This window comes from Xiphophorus maculatus, chromosome 12, assembly GCF_002775205.1.
Source record: "Xiphophorus maculatus strain JP 163 A chromosome 12, X_maculatus-5.0-male, whole genome shotgun sequence".
Taxonomy (NCBI): domain Eukaryota; kingdom Metazoa; phylum Chordata; class Actinopteri; order Cyprinodontiformes; family Poeciliidae; genus Xiphophorus; species Xiphophorus maculatus.
In genome coordinates, this window is record NC_036454.1 from 4,852,338 (window position 1) to 4,872,607 (window position 20,270).

Consider the following 20,270-nt stretch of genomic DNA (forward strand, 5'->3'; position numbering starts at 1 on the left):
ACCTGGCCTGGTTTAATATATTTAGATTTTTATTAGCGTCATTCCTCTGTAGGTGTGCAGCAGCTCCTCACAGCTCAGCAGGTTGCTGCACAGCTGCTGCGTCGCTCCAGGCATTTATTTGTTTTACCTTGCATTCTGCTTGTGCCTGTCAAACATGGCTGGAGCTGCTGGAAATGCTTGTTCAGGGGCTACAACGTTTGCTAGAATTTTTGTAATTTATTCTCATTATGAGCTGAGCTAGTAAAACGGTCCACCACGGGTGTCCAACGTGCGGCCCGGGGGCCATTTGTGGCCCTTGAACTGATTTTGTGCGGCCCCCAAATGCAGTACAAAAATGACACAAATTTGGCCTTCAGATGCAGATTAGTTTTAATTTGTAATCAGAGTAAAAATTGCTGCCAACGACTTCCTGTGTAGTTTCCTACACAGAAAAATGTAAAGTACAGCACAAAGTATTTATCTTTTTATAACCAAGTTTTAACAAAAGGTGAAACCAAATTTATTCAGACTTTTACTGAACTTTTACTCTTTTTTTTTTATTTTTAAACTTGGCTAAATAGAGCAAGACTTTTGAATCAACAGGGCCCAAATCTTGTTCTCATTATTAAATAAATTTATTTAATTTATTATTGAATCATTTTATTCAATTGTGCTCAAAAGAAACCAAAAACCAGACGTCTTTCTTTTAACACAAACAAAAAAGTAATACATTTCGCATTTTGCAGCTTTAATGCATAGAATTTAGTTTCTAATGACCTCAGATCTGGGTTGTTTTTGTGCTTCAGGATGATAAATTTGCTTCATGCAGTGACATTTCCTCCTCCTTCCTGCAGCCAACCTTTCATTGTTCGCTGACTGATGAGAGGCTTCTGCTCGACAGCAGATTGGTAAGTCCTCTCAATATGGAGCTTTTTTTTATTGCTTTCGGGACCAGATGATTGCACCTTAAATTGGCTGAGCATTTAACTCTCGAACATGATGATGGTTTTAATTAAAAAGCTTCAAAATTAACAAGCAAAATCAGCAGAAGCAGACATCAGGGTTGAATTGAAAGTTTGTAACTGATTTGCTGTGTATTGTTTAGATTCTTTTGAACTAATAAAACAATTCAGATTAACTCTCAAGCAGCAGATGGCATAAAAATCTTCTCTTTTTGTTGATGATGCCATGTTTTCTACTGAATTCAAACCTTTCTTTGATCACTCTGTTGTTGTGTAATGCAAATGGTAACACTCCACGGAAAGCCAATTAAGCACCAACAAAGGGCATTACGTTCCTGCTTGGTCTTTGCATGGCTTAATCTAGTAAAAGAAGAGAGTGGCGACTCTATGCCAGCTGGCACATGACTTTGTTAATTACTTAGAACAGCAGCACAAACAGATTTATGGGTTTGTCAATTTCCAATTTATCAGAAACGAATGAAAGCATCCTTTTATGGTCCGTCTCTAAGACCCCCCCTGTGACCACCAACCGGGATCCTCCTGCTTTGCTTTTTGCAGAGCTGTAAGCATCAGATGGCAGCAGGTGCATGGGCGGTGCGGTATGGATCCGCAGGTACATTACCGCAGAGCCTCATCATGAAAAGCTTAGACTTTCTAAGAACAACGAGCCAAACCTGATCTAAAGCCAGAGGGGATTATAGCGGTCTGCTGCTGTTTGCTTTCATGCAACGTCGAGGCTATTCCAAGTTTTGCTATTCTTTACTGATAGTTTCTGTGAATAAAATGACATAAAACATTTTAAGCAAAGGCGAAAATTGCTGGATGAGTCAGAAACATCCAGTCAGAACTAATATTCTTCATCCGAGCCGAGTGTGGTATTCTGAAATACCTCTGGGTCGATTAACAATCACATTCAACTTTATTTCTCTGTAGTTACATTTTTATATCAATTAAATTTAATAAATAGTCCTAAATATACTCAATTTACATATAATTTCAACATAGTTTAGTTCAATATAATTTGTACAGGTGGTTCTATTCACCATTTGGGCCAGCTCACTCTTCAAAATACAACAAATTAGAAGCAGTTTTCAAACTTTAACAACAATTTCCAGGTTTTTGTCAGTTATTTGACCACAATCGTTGCAATAAATGAGAACTTATGATATTGAGAGGTAATCAAAAAATATGCAGCTCTTCCACAAAGCAAGACATTTTTACACCCCAGACACGCAGCCCAAACGGAGAGCAATGAATCATAGATTCATGCTTTTACTTCCAAATTGACTTTTATTTGCATTTCCTTAATTTGTTTTTTATTACTTCGATTACTCAGCACTGTTGCATGTGTTTGAGAGTGAACAACCCATCTTGACAGACTTTTTGAGATCAGTAACTTAATTTTTTACATATTTGTCATCAAAAATTCATTCAAATGATTATGAGAGGCAGGGAAAATCTCCCTGAAAAAACACAATCTTACTAATTATTTTTGGTCTAGTTTCTCATGCAAATATCTCAGTGCACTTGAAATACGACAGAACTAACTTACAAGCATCTTTTCAGCAAGATATGAGCTTTTTTAAGTCAATAATGATGAAAAAGTATTTGTTCTATTTCTCTTACAACATGGAAAAATGTCTTGTTATAGGTGAGATCATCATTTTTTTCTGAATTAATGCTACATTTGTGATGTTCTGCATTTATTCTCTTGCACTGCTGTCATACTTGAGGTCTGTGGACTAAATCTTTTGAGAATTACCGTATTAAAAGTTAAGGACGTTGCATGTATTTCTTTCTCTTCGTCTCAGATCATCACCTCTGTATTTTTCACTTTTTATTTTGCTACACTTAGCTTCTCTCCCCCTCCTCGACTTAAGCCTCCTGCAGATTGCATGTTGACCTCCCTGGAAGGCCCAGGTGGAACGGTGCCTGAGGATTATGCAAACATTATGCATGCCAAACAACAGCACTCTCAGTGGGACGCTGAGCCAGAAAAGGTTACCTCTATGATATCGGCGCAGGCAGCTTAATTCTCACACATGCAGCAGCTTTGGGGGATTAATCTAATAAGAAAGCAGGAATTGTTCCCAAATCCTAATTGATTTTATTTTTACCTCATTTCGTTCAACACTGTAGCAGGTAAATCTGACACGCAACGTTTCCTCTAATCATGAAACCGTAACAAAAACCTCTATTCTTTATTGAAAATAAAGTTTTAAAAACATTTGAATTTCTGCTAATTTGTCAGGATTTCCTCAGATGTTTCTTCTGCGTTCAGGTTCAAGACGCATTCACACAATTAAAACTGCGTTATGGAGCCTACTACTATTAAGTCTTCCCATTACGTTGATGACTGCAGTCAATTTGCCACAGTCGGATGCTAACCGTGACGTTTTTTGATTTTAATTAATGAAAGCTCAATTGATGAATAACATTAAGCTAAATGGCTTATTATGAATCGCATGTCTTTAGCTGTTTGGAGGCTTTCGTTTCCAAAGACAACCAGATCAGAAAGCAAAGTGGTTTTTATGGTGACGATTAGGTTTTGGGAGAGATTTTAGATGTTTTCAGTATCTTCTGTCACACGTTAAATTATTTTGAAAGTTTGTGGACTGAGAGCGGCTCCCACTAAGTCCAATAAACACTGTTGGGTTACATTGACTCTTTAAATTGTTCTTGTTGACATATATAGTGAGCAAATTACATGAAGCTAAAGCTAAATGTGTTTTAAAATCCTTTTTTCCCCTTTTATTGTTGACCAAGAGGTGGTCTCATCAACTCATATGTTTGAACAGATGGAAACCTCCAAATGTTGGCAAAATATGTAGAATAATCAGGAAATGCTGTTTGCAGCATGTTTTTATGATTAAATCTAGGCTGTGAGCTGGCAGGAAGTGTGTATGAAAATGTTTGACACACAGAGTTTAATCAAATTAAACTTGTAATCCTTTTATAACTCAGATGTGGAGGGAAAGGCAGATTATTTCCCTGCTTCTACAGTACCAGGAACGCTGACCTTTTTCCGAACGGATGGTCCCAGAGAGAATTAAACTCCTGACCTCGCATGTGTCAGCGTTGGGGCTCCATGTGGCCCTTAAGTGCCCTCCCATGAATTAATAATATTAATGGCAGATGTTCGTAAAGCTGGGGTCATCTGGGAGTTACAGCATGTTGGTGACAGTATGGAATTGCATCCATTTAATCTCTCTTGGTTGTAGATCCGTTGCAAGCTATTGTTTACATCCGGTGATTTTGCGCATGCACACAACTCTGGAGGGCGAACAGACGATTCTTTTCTTTGTCATCCATAGCCGTGCTGCTGCTGTAGAACAATTTCTTTAACTAGAAAAACAAAATTTCGGAAGAAATTTAGCCGGGGCCTGCCGAGGCGCGCCCGTGGGGTTCGGGCCCGGCGTCGTCGCGCCACAAATTGGTGTCGACGCTAAAAGAACGCCGCAACGTAATCAGTGGCACGCGGAGAACTGCAAGAACGTTAAGCGAGGCGGACGTGCACCATTCGGTACGATTTAAAATGTTGTCAAGGCTTTTATTTTGGAAGTTTTGTTAAACTTCATTTCAAAGGGCCAAACTAATCCCATGCGTAATAGTCCTTGGGTTAAAATAGTTATATAATGCTCAAAACACAAGTAGCTGATGTAAAAATATTCAAGGCTTTTATTTTGAAATTTTCAGTATGCTTCATTTTAAAGTTCTGAACTAATACCACGTGTAAGAGTGCTTTGGATGAAAAAGTCAAATAAAGCCAAAAAGAGCAATTACGTCATGTAAAAATATTCAAGGCTTTTATTTTGAAATTTTCAGTATGCTTCATTTCAAAGGGCCAAACTAATACCATGTGTAACAGTGCTTTGGATGAAAAAGTCAAATAAAGCCAAAAAGAGCAATAACATGATGTAAAAATATTCAAGGCTTTTATTTTGAAATTTTCAGTATGCTTCATTTCAAAGTTCCGAACTAATACCACCTGTAACAGTGCTTTGGATGAAAAAGTCAAATAAAGCCAAAAAGAGCAATAACATGATGTAAAAATAATCAAGGCTTTTATTTTGAAATTATTATTATGCTCCATTTTAAAGTTCCGAACTAATCACATGTGTAACAGTGCTTTGGATGAAAAAGTCAAATAAAGCCAAAAAAGAGCAATTACGTCATGTAAAAATATTCAGGGCTTTTATTGTGAAATTTTCAATATGCTTAATTTTAAAGTTCAAAACTAATCCCATGTGTAACAGTTACTGAGTTAAATCAGTTATATACAGCCCATAGCAGCAATTAGTTCTAAAGGCCAGTTCAGTCAACCTCTGTTTCAACTGAGTATTCCACTATAGATAGAACTACAGCGATGCGTATTTGTAGTCCTGACCACCAGCCAATAGCCTCTTGAGTTCCGTTGCTATGGTAAATAATGGTCTCAGCAGGTGTGAGCTGTGAGTCATACATGCTCAAACACACAATTGTGTGTTTGAGCCAACACGTTTTACTGAAAAAAAGCATTGGAAACAAATCCTTCCTGTGCAGGAACCGTAATACATATTCGAAAAGCGTTTAAAGCGTATGAGAGGCCTATGTGTCTTCTGCGATAGTCCCGAGATTCATATCTGTACCTCACTCAGAGCATTTACAGCGATGAGAGAAAGAAATGTTGTGCCCAGATCTGAAATTCTATTCAAATACATGGGAGAGAGCCTCAGACAGCCTCAGAAAATCCTGTCGCATGACTTTGCTCTGAAGCACCGTGACAGAAAACCGTACGGTCTAGATAAATTTCGAAAACATTTTACCGGAGCAGACAGGCGTATCAATGTCAGGACCGATTTTGATACTAATCGTGCGATATTTGTGGGCGTGATGGCGATTTCAAAAATGATTTGGGCTGAAAAAGTTGTCTTCATCTCTCACTCTAAGCAGCCAGAGACGCACTCTAACTTTAGGAAAAATGAGAAACTTTGGGTTGCTTAGAGGCAAATTGTGGACAAACCGTAACTGGTATCGACGAGCCGTCTTCACTTTCGAAGAGATCACAGACGTATCTACAAAATGAAATTTGAATGGCATTTCTACGTGAATTCGTGACGACACAGAAAATCCTCAAAAATAGGGTATTTCTAGGATTTTTCCCATTGACTTATAATGGGGTTTTTTTCGTAGTTTTTTGCGAATTATGTCGCCACGTTAAGCCCAAATCCCGCCAAAAGTAATAGCTGGAATGGCGTGAATTTTCTGCACGTTTTGATACCTCATTTGTAGGTGTGCACCCAGCGGTATGAGCCGCATTAACGGTTACGGAAGAAAAATAAAGAAGACTAGAAAATTTTGGAAGAAATTTAGCCGGGGCCTGCCAAGGCGCGCCCGTGGGGTTCGGGCCCGGCGTCGTCGCGCCACAAATCGGCGTCGACGCCAAAGAACGCCGCGACGTGACCAGTGGCACGCGGAGAACCGCAAGAACGTTAAGCGAGGCGGACGTGCACCATTCGGTACGATTTAAAATGTTGTCAAGGCTTTTATTTTGGAAGTTTCAGTATGCTTCATTTCAAAGGGCCAAACTAATCCCATGCGTAATAGTCCTTGGGTTAAAATAGTTGTATAATGCTCAAAACACAAGTAGCTGATGTAAAAATATTCAAGGCTTTTATTTTGGAATTTTCAGTATGCTTCATTTCAAAAGTGCCAAACTAATACCATGTGTAACAGTGCTTTGGATGAAAAAGTCAAATAAAGCCAAAAAGAGCAATTACGTCATGTAAAAATATTCAAGGCTTTTATTTTGAAACTTTTGTTAAGCTTCATTTCAAAGGGCCAAACTAATACCATGTGTAACAGTGCTTTGGATGAAAAAGTCAAATAAAGCCAAAAAGAGCAATTACATGATGTCAAAATATTCAAGGCTTTTATTTTGAAATTTTTGTTAATCTTCATTTCAAAGGGCCAAACTAATACCATGTGTAACAGTGCTTTGGATGAAAAAGTCATACAAAGCCAAAAACAGCAATTGCATGATGTAAAAATATTCAAGGCTTTTATTTTGAAATTATTATTATGCTCCATTTTAAAGTTCCAAACTAATCCCATGTGTAACAGTGCTGTGGATGAAAAAGTCATATATGGCCAAAAAAAGCAATTACATGATGTAAAAATATTCAAGGCTTTTATTTTGAAATTTTCAGTATGCTTCATTTCAGAGGGCCAAACTAATACCACGTGTAACAGTGCTTTGGATGAAAAAGTCACATAAAGCCAAAAACAGCAATTACCTGATGTAAAAATATTCAAGGCTTTTATTTTGAAATTATTATTATGCTCCATTTTAAAGTTCCGAACTAATCCCATGTGTAACATGGCTTTGGATGAAAAAGTCATATACGGCCAAAAAGAGCAATTACTTCATGTAAAATATTCAAGGCTTTTATTTTGAAATTTTCAGTATGCTTCATTTTAAAGTTCTGAACTAATACCACGTGTAAGAGTGCTTTGGATGAAAAAGTCAAATAAAGCCAAAAAGAGCAATTACGTCATGTAAAAATATTCAAGGCTTTTATTTTGAAATTTTTGTTAAGCTTCATTTTAAAGGGCCAAACTAATACCATGTGTAACAGTGCTTTGGATGAAAAAGTCAAATAAAGCCAAAAAAGAGCAATTACGTCATGTAAAAATATTCAGGGCTTTTATTGTGAAATTTTCAATATGCTTAATTTTAAAGTTCAAAACTAATCCCATGTGTAACAGTTACTGAGTTAAATCAGTTATATACAGCCCATAGCAGCAATTAGTTCTAAAGGCCAGTTCAGTCAACCTCTGTTTCAACTGAGTATTCCACTATATATAGAACTACAGCGATGCGTATTCGTAGTCCTAACCAGCAGCCAATAGCCTCTTGAGTTCCGTTGCTATGGCAAATAATGGTCTCAGCAGGTGTGAGCTCTGAGCTCTGAGCTCTCAAACACACAATTGTGTGTTTGAGCAAACACGTTTTACTGAAAAAAAGCATTGGAAACAAATCCTTCTTGTTCGGGAACCGTAATACATATTCGAAAAGCGTTTGCAGCGTATGACAGTTCAATGTGTCTTCTGCGATAGTCCCGAGATTCATATCTGTACCTCACTCAGAGCATTTACAGTGATGAGAGAAAGAAATGTTGTGCCCATATCTGAACCTACATCGGCTGTCACTCTAATTTGAGCAAAAATGAGAAAGTTTGGGTCGCTTAGAGGCAAATTGTGGACAAACCGTAACTGGTATCGACGAGCCGTCTTCACTTTCGAAGAGATCACAGACGTATCTACAAAATGAAATTTGAATGGCATTTCTAGATGAATTTGTGACGACACAGCAAATCCTCAAAAATAGGGTATTTCTAGGATTTTTCCCATTGAGTTATAATGGGGTTTTTTTCGTAGTTTTTTGCGAATTATGTCGCCACGTTAAGCCCAAATCCCACCAGAAGTAATAGCTCCAATGGCGTGAATTTTCTGCACGTTTTGATACCTCATTTGTAGGTGTGCACCCAGCGGTACGAGCCGCATTAACGGTTACGGAAGAAAAATAAAGATTAAAGAGACGCTTCTCTCCGACAATAGTAATAGGTTCCTGCCATTGCTTTGCATGGCAGGCCCCAATTAAAGAAACACTTTCTCCGACAATAGTAATAGGTTCCTGCCATTGCTTTGCATGGCAGGCCCCAACTAAATGAAACCTGGAGATGTAGGTTTTATTAATATACACAGCAAAGACAAAAATAACTCAGAAAAAAAGTTGAAAAACTGAAAACCATTTTTTTTCTTGCTTTCTGTCTGTCAGCTATGCTATGACAACAGACTTGTTGCCATAGCAACTGACATCAACGCCTGTATGTTTCAGGATTCAGCACCAAAAAACACAAACATTTCCCACACAAATAACCGTACATTCAGTCCATTACAGTTTTATGTTTTTAGGCTTCATGTTTATTTTGCGATTAACAACTGATCGCCGTGGTAGATTAGCTACAGCTGCTATTAGCTAATCGAACACAACGGTAGTTGATTAGCTAATTTAAACAGCTGCTCTACTGATCTATCAGTTAGTGTATGTTGCCATTTTTTTTGTTACTGAACCAAAACACAGAATTGCACAGTTAAGGTTGTAAAAGTCAAGCTAGCATAACTGACCTACATCTTCTCCCTCACTATTTGTTTTCTTTTTAAACATTATCCTGACCTTGTTATCTAGTTGTGGTAGTATTGACAATTGGTAGTAAAGCACTTTGTCCCTTTTTCTTCTATATATCATTTGTACGTTTAAGGTTTAGCATGATATGTTGACAACTTGACAGCTCAAAACAATGGTAGTCATTGCCGGTGAGCATCTTTTTGCCCTGCAGCAGGGAGCTGCAGGACAGGATTTTGTGTGTGTGATGTCACGCTACATGTCTATAGATCTCATCACCTTAAACAGAAATGGTATTAAAACAAATGACCAGGATTGCATCGTGAGCGACCCACTTCCAATCTGTTCCATTTCCGTATGTGGTTCTATTTCGGGTAGATGCTTGAATTACCTACTTTAAAGCGTCCGCAGTCTGAATGGTCATTCATATGTTATTCAACTTTTGTGTCATTGATGTGAGACATTTGTCATAATTCTGCACCAGAAAAAGCTAGATGAAGAAATTTGGACATATATAATGGCTGAAAATTATGATTTTTAAATTTTAAAAGAAGCCTGTCACTGAAGCACATCACATCCCAATTCCACCATTCTTGGCTTTGACTTTACATCCAAACAGACTTCTCTACAAATGCTCCACAAAACGCCGCTGCTGTTAGCTTCCTTCATGTTCTTATGATCTTGTGACGACACTGTTGACTCTCATTGCTGACACTGAAGTCTGATTGCAGTCATATTTGATTAGTAAAGATTTCAGATTTCAACAAAAAATTTGAATTGAGCATCAAGACCTGTAGTGTGAAGGTAGCCTAATGGATCATGTTAAACACACACACACACACACACACACACACACACACACACACACACACACACACGCACACACACACACACACCTTATGTTATGTAACCTTGTCAAAGCAGAGGTGGGGTCTACTCTCACGGACCTCTACAGGGATAAACACAGAGCTGCAGGGATGAATTTAGCTGTCTGGTTCAGGGTGGGAATGCCTTTGGATGTGTTTGTTTTGCACACTTGGCTACATGGAAGCACATCTCAATGCTGTCTGGTCTTGTGATTATTAGTCACGGCCTGGACATTGGCCTCAAGCCCAGCTTGTACTCATTTCTCTGAGCGTGTGTGTGTTTATGTTCCTGCTGTGTTCACTTAATACCTGGTTTTCAATGGCACACTGTATAATCCTTGGCATGACCACTCTTTTAACTGAGGGAAGGAAGTGTCTGACCTACATTTTATACTCACAAAATGTTTCCTCCGTGATTGAAGGTCTGAATGCTCAAATGCCAAAGGATAAAATCCTGGATCACATTGGTTATCTAGGCCACACAAAATTAATTCAAGAAATGGAAAGGCAAACCTGGATTGGAAAAAATTTACATAGATTTATTGTTTGGCTGGCCAAATGTCTTTCCCTCATTTCTTTAAAAGTTTTCTTCCAGGTAGCCGGGTTTTGTCTGATTTTAAAAAATAAAAAAATGTATTAAGGGAACTCTGGTCTGCACTTCTCGTAGTAGAGAAGTGCTTGTTGCTAGGTAACAGGCTAGGCTTTGCTGGGGTTGCTAGGTAACGGGCAGTGCCTGCTGATAAGTGACGTTGCATTCCGAAGGGTTTTGAATCTGCTCATTTTCTATATTACAAATAACTTGAACTTATTGCTAAAGATCGGCTGGTGGGTGTTCACTGAAAAAGCTTGCCAAGTATTTTTGCCTAGTTTCTAGTGTAAACATCTTAGTTTACTTAAAATAAGACAAAACTAACCTACAAGTGTCTTTTCTGCAAGATATAGGAGCTTTTTTAAAGTTAACAATTCCTTAATATGGATGGAAAAAGTACTAGTGCCAGTGGAAAATTATTTCACTTGCATCAGGGGAAGAAGGTCTTGTTATAAGTGAAATAATCTGTCAATGGATTTAGTACTTTTTAATAATAAGGAATTATTTACTTAAATCAAGCTCCTATATTTTGCTGAAAAGTTACTTGTTTTTTTTTGTCTTCAAATATACTAAAATATTTGCACTAGAAACTAAAGAAAATAATTGGTAAGATTTAGTTTTTTTTTATAGTGTTTTTAGAAGCAGGGGAGACCCAAATAGAAGTACAACAATACTGGGTATGTTACATTATTAAACCAACTCAGTAAAGCAGGGTACTTGGATTGTTGGAAATTGCTTGAATTTGGAGAAAGCCCAGTGATATCACTTAAGGGTTCCTGCGTCTTATTCAATGGCATACAAGAAAATTTTCCCCAGTAATCCTCCTGGTTTTAAAAAATTCAAGATAAGATTATTTACTTATATCTTTGCACTTATTTTATTAAAAACAAATTTAATTAATTAGAATAAGAGAAAAAATGTTTGACTTGTTCCTCAAATTTGGGTAGAATCTAGTAAAAACTGACCCTGATTTTGCCTTGAAGAAGTCATAACAGCTCAGTTATGTTTTCTAAATGAATCGGTGTTGCGAGGAAAATAAACGCCATATGTGCCAAACAAGATCAATGTAAGTGTCAATAAAATAGTTTATTTCTTGAAAAAATGTATGTTTATTTCTGAAAGATAGAATAATGTATTTTAAGTTGTTTGGTTCACGTTTTAAGATTTGTGTTAAATGATTGTATTTTATTTCGTGTCAAATAATTTTTTGTCGAAAGGTATCGCGAGATTTGTGTACATGTGTGAGGCTGCGAGACTTAAGTAAGCATAGAAGAAGCAGAAGCTGGTGCTAGAGCTATGTGTAGCAGCCTCGTGTCCTGTCGTTGTCAAGGTATTTTGTATTTATGTTTGTAATGTTTTGTGAATTTATTGGTTATGGTGTTTTATGGTGTTTTAATTACTTAATATTTTGGTTTAGAGTGTACAACGACGAATCATTCTGTTAAAGACCTCCGAAGTGGCAGGCGGCCACGAGGTAACTTTTTTGTCAAAGCACGTGTCACCTGTCTGTCTGTAAATGTATCTATGTCTAAAGCTTTGTCTTTTATTTCTGTAGTTTTCACGGCAAAAATTAAAGAGCCCGTCTTAAGAAAGCCGTGCCAGAGTTGTCACTTTGGAGCTACAATCAAGCTTGACCAATAGCTCATCATCCACCCCTCATTCTCTGAGTCCAGTAATCCAAGAGGAAATAAAATAGGCTTAGCGACTTTCCGGTCTGTCAGGGGAGGGAGCGCGGCACTGCAGTGAAGTTTAAGCTGATTAACCCCAATAAGGAGAGTTATCATATGAAAGCTTGACTTTAAGTGGCCATGTGGGTTGGATATATGAGTAATAACGAATGCAATGAGTCAATCAGGAAACATTAGTGCAAAATCCATAAAGGTAGGTAGTCTAAAACTCTAACATGTATTTTCTGGAAACATCTGACAGGATCTTAAAACACTCATATGTATTATGTGCTTTGTGCCATGTTTTAATCACTCTTCAATAAAATATAGTTTAAAGTTTTCAGGTTGAACTTTTGCGATCTCAAAGCAGCTTTAAACGGGTCCAGCCAAATTTTTTCTGACCATGTTGAGAAATTCTGTTGCTTCAGCATTTCAACCCTCAGATCCGATTTGTGTCATTGCTACTCAAATGTCAAAGCAATGATCAAATGTTACATTTTAGATCATACTACATCCAGCTAGTGCTCCATCTGCAGTGATGAAGATTTAGTTATCTTAGGATGCTGAGTTGTTGGAGCCGCTTCATACGACATGATGAACCTGCTCATCATATCTAAGGAAGACATGATGAGCAGGTAACTTGCCTTTTTCTGATATGCATTTCTAAATATCTATTCTATCTGTGTGTGAGTTTATTTGCTGTTATTGACTGTGACTTTGCTGCTGTTGCACAAAAATTTCCCCATTATAAAAGCACATTTCCATACTAAACACTGCAAAAACACAAAATCTTACAGTAATTTTTGTCTAGTTTATAGTGCAAATATATCTGTACACTTTAAATAAGACAATAATAACTTACAAGTAACTTTTCAGCAAGATATGGGAGCTTGTTTTAAATTATTATTAATGTTGATGATGGTTGTAGACCCTCTGGCAGATGGTTTCACTCATAACATAGGAAAAATGTTCTTTTGTGTCCACAATGAGCTTCATTGAGTGATGCATAATCAAACGACTGGCTTAAGGACCCAACACACCAATTTGTTTTCATAGTAGTGTAGTTTATCAATTTCACATGACTGGGTCCTGGAGTTACCAACTGTGCAAATATAATTTGCTTACAGGAAACCTATTTGTCAATCGGTCTTCCATGTGTCTGCACATCCAAGTAGCATCTGCTTTCAGCAGAACTAAGCTGTGAAAACGTAAGTACCCAGAGGTAATTTACATAGTTTAACAAGTAAGAGTGACTAATATGGATTGCTGAAGCTTCATTTGCAAAAGCGCCACCTGAAGGTTGTGATGGATGGTTGTAATTTGTTAGTTTTTAATAGAGACACAGCAGCACAAGCATTTTATACAGTAAAAACAATTTAAATTTAGAAGATAACTTCTTCTCCTGTCCCAATATTTTAGATTTTTAAAAACATTTTACCTCCACATTGTTCCCTAATATTAAGTAATATGTAATTCAGTGTCTTGTTATTTTAGTTCATTTTCTTTTTGCACCGAATAAATCAAGACATAATTAATAGAACTGCAGGGGATTTATTCTAAATTTAACAGGTATTTTCTGTAAATTCTTTTGTTTTGCAATAACTTTGTGAGATTAAACTTATGTAAAGAGCGTCTCTCAATGCTGCATTGTTTGTACGACATTTGAAATTGTTTCCAGAGATTAAACTTGACTTGTTTTTAACGGTTGCTAAGGGCCAAAACTTTGTTGCTTTGATTGTAAAATATGCATCAGCAAAGCCCTGAAGATGCCATTACTGAGATGATATAATGATGACATTTAATGTTAATGTTAAAAGAACCACTCGCGTTCTTTTTTCAACTAGTAAAAAGAGGAAAACGTATAAGGGAAGAGAAGCCATTAACATAAACCGACATTAACACGGCTGCTACTAGGCTGATATGAAAAAATAACAAAGGGATAAGAACAATACACCAGCAAGCGATTGAAAGTATTAATTTGTACACTGTACGGCTCTATACTGTGGTAATCGCTGAAATTAAGGGCACTGAGAAAGGCCTCTAATTGTGAGCATCACGGCGCTGTGGTGGAAACGGGGCGGGTAATGAGTTTAGGCAGCGATCCGTGGTCTCATTTTATTAACCAACTATCATTACCGGAGAAAGCTCCAAGCATCGCCTCCTGTTTTGACACTTGAGTGGGGAAACCATTAAAATATGTCTTTTATTTTCCTGTCAGAATTATAAATGTACATGTGAGCTCTTATTATGCATAATAATCCAGAACAAAAGATTTCTCTGTTGTTGAGCAACCTCTTGGTTCATGTTGATTTAAACCAGCGTCTTCAAGGTTTTAACAGGTTTGAACCTTGGTAACCACAAACCCCATCCACCTGAACATCCCAACTAATTTATCTTTATGTGAAGGTGACAGCCTCCACCTGAATCCTGCTGAAAATTTGTGGACCATTCCTAAAAGTCAGGATTTTGACAGGAAACCGACCAATTTAACGGAACCTCATCGGTTTTTCCAAGAGTGGTCAGATAAATAAACAGAATTATAGAGATGTTGTATGTTGTCGTTCACATCTGGATATATTGTGCATGCGCACAGCGCTGGAGGGCAAAAAGACGATTCTTTTACTTTCTATCGATAGCCTCGGTCCATAATAGAATGATTCTGTTAACAAAATGAAAACTGGAGATATAGTCCGGTGAGCCGCAGAAAATGACGCAGAGAAACACTGAAGAGCGACTCTAAACCACTCGTATTCTTATCTTTTTTGTTGCTTTTAGTGTCGGTTATGCTACACACAAACCCGTTGCCATAGCAACTATTCAACAACAGCTCTATTAGCTAACAGAGTAGAGATTAAAATGTATCGGCTTTCAACAGGAGCTGTAACGAACATTCAGTCCATTACAGTTTTATGCTTTCAGGTTAGATTATTTTACGATTAATAAATGATTGTCTGGACACAGTGGTGCAGATCAGCTAATGTAAACGCCTCCTCTGATGATGATCTTTCAGAGAGGTGGTGTGTGGGTCGCTTTTTTTTTACCCACCAAATTCTGCAGCACATCTACATGTTAAGGTTGTCAAAGTCAAGCAAGCATAGCTGACCTTCTTTCCTCTCCCACACTAACTTTATTTTTTTATTTTAAGTTTTTTTTTACAAAGTTGTGAAATGTTATAACGTTGGACCTTCTAGTATCTAGTAGCCGTGTTTTCCACAGAAATGCATATACATTTTTTCAAGTTTTCCACCTTCAAAGTCATCGTTTGTTTCTTTGTGTAGAAAGTCTTCATTTCAGTTAAAGGAACTAAAACATTTTGTCCAAAGCCTTGGAGAAAAATAGCTTCTCTTATCAAACCCAAACATTAAGCCTCACAAAAAAAAACACGTCTTAAATTTATGCGCTGAAGATGCCTTAGGCTGCTCTATGCATATATTAGCTATTAAACACTGAGATCTAGATCAAATAATAAGCAGTATGTCTTTGTTTGCCACTGTAGTGTAAGAAGACACATGGGAGGAGGGGACTTTTGTGTCCTTATATGCCGGGAGATGGGGGTTGTTTCATGTTTTATTCATGATGAATCCTGCCCTGTGGCAAGCAAAGGCTTTTTATTCAGTTAAGTGACATTTGTTAAGTCATTTGTTAAATTGTAGAACAGGACGAGGCTGAGTAAATCTGCCACGACTTGCTGTTTATCACTGGTTGGAGGAACAGAACAAACCATCTGATGCTGTTTAGAGCCTCAGGAAATGCTGCAGGTAGAGCTCTAAAATCAATAAAAATATAACAATTTTTCTATGGTGACATTTTTTATAAGCTCAGTTGCACAATAGCGTGAATATTAACAATTCCTCGACACCAAACTACCCTGTTTAAGAGCTGAAACGAGAATTTTAAGCTAAAACATAAACCGAAAACTTCACAACCGTTTGTTTTTCCTGCATTTGTCGATTATAATTTTTTACTTTTCTTTTAATAAAGCAGTTTTTTGTAAAATGGGGAAACTAAAACTGATCTCAACTCTGTGATGTTTTGTAGTAAATGGCTGATTTAAACTAAAAGATCTCAAACATGGTGGTGGCAGCATTATGATGTGGGACTGTTTTGCCCTTTAAGAGCTAGACAACCTGCTGGAACTGATGGAACCATAAACTTTGCTCTCTAGCTGAAAATCTAGGAGGAGAAAATTTGTTTCTATTACAATTGTGTGCAAATCTTTGTTGATATTCTGCTGATGTTTAAAGAAAAACAATTTAGCATTTGTGGTGTTTCCATTAAATAAGAAATTAAATAAAGATCACATGTGATCACATATTGTTCATGCAATAAGTCGTTAAAAATCATGGCAGCAATGGATGTAGACAGTTAAGATGTACTCACATTTCAGCCATTGCGAACAGAAGAGCTTTGGATTCAACACTTTTGATTGATAAACTCAACTTTTTATGAACTATGTGATGCTCTGAAAGCAGAACTGTTTTTTCTGACAACAAATGATCATCCTCCTACTACTTCCTGTTATCTTTTTGGTCGTCTCCAACAGTGGAAACATCCGATTGCTAATCATTTGACTCGTGATGTGACAAGTGTTTCCATTGCAGTTTTGCAAAGTACATCAATATTGATGCGACTGAAAAAATCATGGCATCTGAGTGCAAAACCTTATTGAAAACTGAGTTTTTTTTTTTGTTTTGTTTTTTATTGCCGCGTTTCCTTTAAGCGGATTTGTGATAATTTGTACCATTTTATGGTTAATGGAAATTTGACCTTCTTCATTGTGGCTGAATTAGAACAATTTTGGAAAGAAGAGTTGCAGTGTGAGAACGGAGAATGTTAAATAAAAACCGTACATAGTTTAGCCAAGATCAAATTGGAGAAATTTAAATTAACATCTGCCTTCTTTTCACAACTTTTTAAAAACCAGAAAACTGACCAACAATCTATCAAATGAGGATTTGAATGTTCAGTGATTAATTTATGACCTTGCAAAGCTCAGCAATCAACCAGTGAATGCAGATGTGGCCTGTTGTGAGAAACAAATATCGGCTTGAAGCAGGTTTCAGGCTGTCCTTGCTGTAATTGTGCCATTGTTGGCCTCGTTTAATTAGCTGATGAATGATAATTTGTACTTTCGTGCTTTTTAGTGATGGACTTCACACACAAATGAATAAATTAGCATTAATAGTTTCCACAAATTCTCATTAGCTTAGGACGGGTTTGCAACCTGCGGCTCTGGAGCCCCGAGTGGCTCTTTGGATCTTGGACAATGGGCAATTAATAACTTTGACTAAAACAAACGTTGTCTCCAAACAGCCGCCGTGATTCCTGATTTCACACATGTGTAGATGAGTCACAAGCTGCAGATTTCTTTCAGAAACACAAACGCACCCAAACAGGAAGGTTCTGATCCACAACTACAGAATTTTAATCGGGTTTGTTTGAAAAGAAACAGTGTTGCTTCACTAATCAGATAGTTCAGGATAGTTTGTGGTTGGTATTGACCATGTGTGGCAGTAAGGTTAAGGCTTTGTTTTTATACTAAATGCAAATCACAGAGTTTCTGCTGAGTTCAAACACTTTAGTCCGGCATGGGGTTCACATGTTCTCCCTGTGAATACATTGGACTGTCCAAAAACACGACCAGGAGGTTAACTGGTAGATTTTAAAATTCAGTTCGTATTTTTTCCCGATAATAAATGTTAAATGCCTAAATACATAAATGAAACTTTGCTCACTGTTCACATATTTAACTTAAATGACTTTCTGTAAGAAGCAGGAGGAAAGAATCACATTTATAACAAAAAGGATTCATTAGGCAACATGATGGCTTTGTTTGGTGATAAAACTGAAAAAACCTACAAAATAAGATCATAAAAAAATGTAAATGACCTTAAGATCTGTTGAAAATTAACATTAATACATTCACTTTGAAAAAAATGAAAGATGATCTTTCTCTTGCTGCTGAAGATAAAAAATGTTCAACTATTTTATGTTGAATTTAATTCAATGGACACCTCAGGTGGTAATCTCTGCATTTTCTTTTCTTTGCGTTTCTTTTATTTCAGCAATTTGTGTTTCTTCTTAAGTTTAGGATTTGAATATTAAAATGTAACTCAGTTGCTGACTAACTCATCATAGAAATTATACTGCAGAAAAAAAACAAAACACGCAGAGTTCACCCCACAATATCCTGAAAGGAAAACATTGCACATACCTAGATGCCGTAGGTCTTATCTTAATATGGTCAGTGTTGGCTTAAGTGTGGAGGCATCATTTACAAAAATGTGAAAATGCTTAATCTAACCTCCAAACTTTACAAAATTCCTAAAAAAATATTGCGTTCATCCAAATGAGCTCAAATTTTCAGGTTGCTTTTTTAAAAATTGTTTTCAACATTTCATAATACTCTACCTATGGCCATATTTTCATATACCTCACTCAGTTTTTTTCACAAGTTTGCGTTTAACACAAATATCTGTATCTTTCACAATTCTTTGACAATCTTGACTAAATTGCTCATACTAGTGAAGCAAATCAGCCTTATACATCCTGCAAAATTTAGTAAGAATCTGAGCTTCTTTGTTTGAATAACAGCAAATCAAACTTTGACACGGAGTGCTCCCAATGTTTAATATTGTTTTACGCACTTATACTCAAACAGTATGAATGTTGAAGTATAATTTTGAATTAAGTGTGAACAACCCCCCCCCCGTTTTGACAGCTTTGCAAAATGCCAACCAGACTGCTTCTATTGAATCCAAAAGGTCAAGTGTGCAGTTGTTTGCAGAAGCATAATGAGAGTAATTAGTTTTTATTTTTGTGATTCTATAGTTCTTATTGTAAAGCTGACAGAAAATGATATGCTCAGTAATTAACATCTTTATTATTTGTGCTCTTCTGTGAATTTCACTGTAGGTTCACAGATGCCTCCTCACTGCGTTTTGATTGACGGCGCTTTTTGCAAGGGGGCATTTCAGATGATAGGTGTGTGTTGGGGAGCCTAATTTGCAAACCAAATCCCCAAACCTTTGTGATCATAATGTGGCGGATGAGTGGCAGAGTTATTTTCGGGTTTGTGGCGGTGTGAAGTGCGTTCTGTAACCTAGAAAAGTGTCTATAAAAATGCCAAAAAAGTGGAAGAAATTTAAAATTTGGCAGCCTGTGTAATTATAGACTAGTTCCTCTCGGATGTCAGTGAAATATGCAGCTAACGGCAATAAAGTTAGCTGATGCCAAACCAGGTTCAGGATGTTTTCAGCACCACTGATTTGCTTCAGTCGTTGCTAATTTCACCTTTCTTTTCCTCGCATGTAAATATTCAATAAAGTAAATATTTAGTGTGGCAACTAAATATTTAGTTTAGAGTTAAATATTTAGTTAGGACACCCTAATGCACAGGTGTCAAACTCCAGTCCTCAAGGGCCGGTGTCCTGCAACTTTTAGTTGTGCCTTTGCTGCACCACCTGAATGGAATAATTAGGTCATTAGCAAGGCTTGGAGAACTGATCTACACAAGGAGGAGGTAATTAAGCCATTTCATTCCAGTGTTTTGTACCTGTGGCACTTATAAAAACTGCAGGACACCGGCCCTTGAGGACTGGAGTTTGACACCCCTGCCCTAATGTGTCAGATATTTAGGTTAACTGTATACTTATTTTGCTAACTACTTAGTTTGGTGCTAAAAAAATAAACATTTTTGCAAGCCAAACACAAAACCCTTGATGCCTGTTTATAAAAACCACAAACCAATTCTTCTTTTTGGTTTCCATAAATCATATAGTGATGCAGATACCCCTGCACCACTCTGGCTTGATGCTTTTTAAAATTAATGTGTATATTATATACAGAAATGTCATAATACCTGTAACAAAACATAAATGGATATTCAAACTTGATCACACTGTATTTTTTTTGCATATTGTTTCCAGTTTTTTAGACTGTTGTGATTTTGGTGTTCTTGCTGCTCAGTTTCATTAATATTCAAACAACCTCTTGCTGAACTCGACTATTTAAACATTGAGGTGCATGTGAACGGATTTA

General features: G+C 37.0%; 1 long non-coding RNA gene across 1 annotated transcript; it reads left to right on the forward strand.

Annotated features, from left to right (window-relative positions):
- The first annotated feature begins 11,854 nt into the window (after positions 1 to 11,854).
- On the forward strand, positions 11,855 to 12,186 carry LOC111610305. Its single transcript, XR_002753579.1, has 3 exons — positions 11,855 to 11,893; positions 11,981 to 12,037; positions 12,119 to 12,186. It is a non-coding gene; the product is annotated as an uncharacterized LOC111610305 (long non-coding RNA).
- Positions 12,187 to 20,270: the final 8,084 nt, after the last annotated feature.